Raw genomic sequence first — 4,709 nt, 5'->3', positions numbered from 1 at the left:
TCCATTCTGGCCAGGGGATGGTGGCGATGGCAGCTGCATCCGGTTTCCAGTGGCAGCAGAGACAGCTGTACATGGCAGTGTGCAGTGTCCAGCATCTGAGTACGAGCCATGGGGTCAGTGCTTGGCAGCTGCGGTGGTAACTTCACAGGACCAGCTCTGCGGAATGTTTTGGGTACAGTTCTTGCCCAGTGTTTTGTCTTTCCACCTTTGCTTCTTTAATTAGCTTAAACGTTGACCTAATTTACTGACAACAAATTCTAACAGTAAATAACTCTTATGTAAGTGGCTTACTGTTTAAAATATGTGTCAGGCAAATTTCAAAGTGCTTTATGTGTATTAACTCATTTAATTATTACAACAATCCTATGATGTACATTACGGTATTATCCCCGTTTTTTAGATATTAAAACTGAATTACAGAGATGTTAAGTTACTTGATCAGTCAAATGACTGTAAATGGTGGCTTTGAAATTCAAGCCTAGTCAGTCTGATGTAGTTCTTAAGAGCCCTGACTTACACACATATTTTTATAACCTATGTTTTTCATATACCAAAATTTCATGAACATTTCCATGTTGCTACATATTTATCTAAATATTTAATGTAGCTGTATAAGATGGTTCATTATTTATTTAATCAACTTGATATTTTTGGACTTTACGGACATCCTGGTGGCTAAAGTTTTTTTTTTTTTTTTTTAGTATGTATGACTATTTCCTTGGAATTAATTCCTAGAAGAAGAATGCTTGGTCATAGGGTATTCAGATTGCCTTCCAGAAAAGTCTTTCCAGTTTATATATAAGAGCAGTCAGTTTCCCTGAGTCCTTATAAATATTGAATGTTATCATTAAATATTTTTTCTTTGGGGTACTGAAAAGAATGTAGAGTTTTCTTTTGAACCTAAAATGTTTTAAACATTAAAAAATACATTTATTTGCCATTTGTCAGAAATTCCTTTGTGAATTGACTTCTCTATCACCAATGGGATAAAGTTGAAACTTAGAAGGCACTGCAGGGCTCTTCCTATTCACCCCAACTATTTATCTAACTAATTCACCTATAAGTCCTAGACATTCATCCTACACACCATGGGAATTATTTTGTATTAGATTGAATCATATGAATGTACTGTTTTTGTAGGCCAAAAAATGGTTGACTATAGGCAATTTCATATGGTCATCTTCTCCCGGCCGCCTCCCCCACATATCCCCACACATATCCAAACAACTCTGGTCTTTTCTTTCCTTCTTGTTCATTAGGCATGTCTGTGCTCAGGATTTTGCCTTTTGTAAGTAGGCTTCTCTAACCAGGGAACTGGTTCAATGTCCAGATCCAAAGATCTAGAAGATCTGTTTGAGATTTTCAAATACAGGGTGAGATGTTATAATAAAAAAAAGAATGATAGCCCTGACCGGTTTGGCTCAGTGGATAGAGCGTCGGCCTGCGGACTGAAGGGTCCCAGGTTCGATTTCGGTCAAGGGCATGTACCTTGTTTGCGGGCACATCCCCAGTCCGGGGGTGTGCAGGAGGCAGCTGATCGATGTTTCTCTCTCATTGATGTTTCTAGCTCTCTATCCCTCTCCCTTCCTCTCTGTAAAAAATCAATAAAATATATTTTTAAAAAAATAGTGATAATAACAACTATTGGCAAGAATGTGGAGAAATTGGAATCCATAGTCTATTCCTACACTGCTGGTGGGAATGGAAAATGGTATAAGCACTTTGGAAAACAATTTGACAGTTCTTCAAATAGTTAAACATAGAATTACCATATAATTCAGCAATTTCACTCCTAAGTATATACTCAAGAGAAGTACAAACATATGGCCACACAAGAGCTTATACAAGAATATTTATTGTAACATTATTCATAATAGCCCAAGAGTGGAAATAATTTAAATGTCCATTAGCTGATAAACAAATAAATAAAATCTGTCATGCCCATAAAAGGGAGTATTATTTAGCAATGAAAAGGAATGAAGTACTGATACATGCTACAACATGGATGAACATTGAAAACATGCTAAGTTGCCGAGACCGGTTTGGCTCAGTGGATGGAGCGTCGGCCTGAGGACTGAAGGGTCCCACGTTCGATTCCGGTCGGGGGCATGTACCTGGGTTGCGGGCGCATCCCCAGTAGGAGATGTGCAGGAGGCAGCTGATCGATGTTTCTCTCTCATCGATGTTTCTAGCTCTCTATTCTCTCTCCCTTCCTCTCTGTAAAAAAATCAATAAAATATATTTAAAAAAAAAAAAAGAAAACATGCTAAGTGAAAGAAACTAGTTTAAAAAAACTTATTGTATGAGTCTATTTCTATGAAATGTTCAGATAGGCAAATCTATAAAGACAAAGTAGATTAGTGGTTGCCTCGAGTGACGGCTAAGGGGAGTACAGTTTCTTTTTGAGGTAATAAAATTGTTCTAAAATTGATTGTGGTGATGAATGTACAAGTCTAAATACTTTATAAGCCATTGAATTATACACTTTAATTGGGTGAGTTGTACAGCATGTGAATTATATGTGAACAAAGCTGTGAAAAAGAAAAAAGGTGTGTGGTGTTTGTTTGTTTGTTTGCTTGTGTGTGTGTGTGTGTGTGTATTTTTCCATTTCATTTTACCTCCTAGCTCTGGCTAGCTGAACATTCCCATGCCTAATTTCAGACTTGCTTTGCCCTTTAATTCTGCTTGAAGTCCAGCCAATAGCTAATGTAGCAGGGTGGAAATTTAACTCACACTGCAACTCAGACATGAAAAGAAAATATAAGTTCTTTATTTAGTCTGTAACCAGTCCGACTTTCCTTCTGAAGTCCCAACTGATGGATAGTGGGAAAAATGAATGGCATGCTTAGTCCCCAGTATCTGGGAGGCCACTGCGGTGGAGGGAATGGCTAGGACTGATTCACATGCAGGTAGCACACACTATTCTTTTTTTTAAAACATTTAATTCATCAATTTAATTAAATTTATTGGTGTAACATTGGTTAATAGGATCATATAGGATTCAAGTGTACATTTTTATGATACAAAATCTGTGTTATTGCACTGTGTGCCCACCACCCAAAGTCAAACCATCTTCTAGCACCATCTATTAGGGCCTCTCCATGCCTATCCCTACCCCTTCCCTCTGGTAACCACCACACTGTTGTCTGGGTCCACGAGTTTCAGTTTTATATCCCACACATGAGAACACACACTATCTTGCTGCAACTAGATCTACTTAAATGACCAATGGGTAGGACAGTGTGTGCTCCATATGCATGATTCTGAATTCTTGTTTTGACTCTTGATTTTGTGCCTAGCTTTGGACGCTGTCTTCCGTGTGACTCAAGACTTGTGTTGAACTGTATGTGTGTGCTCCTTAACTCACCATGGTTCTCTTGACTCTTGACTACTGGTTCTGTCTTGAACACGGGCTCCCAGGCAATGCATATGTCTCTGGCTTTGCTGTCTTCTGGTAGCTGGTCACAAAGTTTCATTGTTTCATTGTTTCCTAGTCAGGGCTTCTTATCCCATCTCCATGATGAGTAAAAGATTGTCTTGTGGTTTCTTGAAGCATTTGAGCTTAATAGAACACATTCACTTATTCCTTTCTTCCAAACTATATTTAAAAGTACTCCAAAATGTTTTAAGTAAAATTTGACATGTTTTTATAATTTTGTAAAAATGATGAAGCCATCTATTTTGATTTTAAAGCTGTACTTTTTTTGTTTGTTTGGAAAGAGGACTTCCCGACTATTGGTGCTTTCAATGGAAGAAATACAAAATAGTATTACATTAATTGGCGCCGAAGAGAGATAAACTGTGATGTACATTCATTTTTCAAATTGTTTTATCTTGGCTAAACGAAGTTAATGATCTGACAGTTCAGAAAGGAATTCAGAATGTTTACTGGTTGTTTTGAATGATTCGTATTCTGAAGGATTGTGATTTCTGTAAATAACCAAAAATATTTCGAAATTGGTATTCACTGAGGATGGAATTGATATAGTGTCCTACAGTCGAGTGGCAATGCTTGGGAGGTTATTTTTATTACCTGTAATACATTATTTTGGTAAAAGTATTAAGAATATTTAACATTATATGAATATGTATTGAGTTTATAAAGAGACAAACCTGATTAAAATATTTAACTACTAAATAAAAGGATTTTAAACATATTTTATAGGGTTTTATATTCAATAGAAGTTATCTTTGTGTCTATTATATACATACATACATACAAATTAAAAATTTAGGGGATATATATGTAAATAAATAAAGATAAATATGTATATATAAATAAATAGATGCTTATATTCTTAGGTATGTTGTCCCAAGATTCAGCTGGATATAATTTTCACATTATCACCATAATATCATATCTATTAAGTCACCAGGAAGTAAAAAATTGATAATGACAAAAACAAGTATACTCTTTTGGATATTTGTTACTTATTCTAATATTTGAATATATTAAAAGGTTTTAAAAAAATGCCTGAGCAAATTGTAACAACTCTAAAGCCACTGTAGAAGAAATGTTAATAAAACATGAAGTAAAATTACGTAGATTGCTAGACCTGAATAAATGCAATGATGATAGAGAAAGAACAGTCCAAAAAGAGAAGGAAGACTTGAAATAAGAAGAGTGAAACATTAAAGGACTGATCTAATTGAAATCTTGGGTGAATCAGTGACAAACAGCATAGAAAATATAACAGGAATGTTTGTGC

General features: G+C 35.7%; 1 pseudogene; it reads right to left on the bottom strand.

Moving 5' to 3' along the window:
* Positions 1–3,476, bottom strand: part of LOC102753008 — a 21,283-nt pseudogene extending 17,807 nt beyond the window's left edge.
* Positions 3,477–4,709: the final 1,233 nt, after the last annotated feature.

The sequence above is a fragment of the Myotis davidii genome, unplaced genomic scaffold (assembly GCF_000327345.1).
Source record: "Myotis davidii unplaced genomic scaffold, ASM32734v1 scaffold125, whole genome shotgun sequence".
In the NCBI taxonomy this organism is placed as follows: Eukaryota; Metazoa; Chordata; class Mammalia; order Chiroptera; family Vespertilionidae; genus Myotis; species Myotis davidii.
Note: the sequence above shows the minus strand (reverse complement) of the source record. Positions and strands in the feature narration are given on the sequence as shown.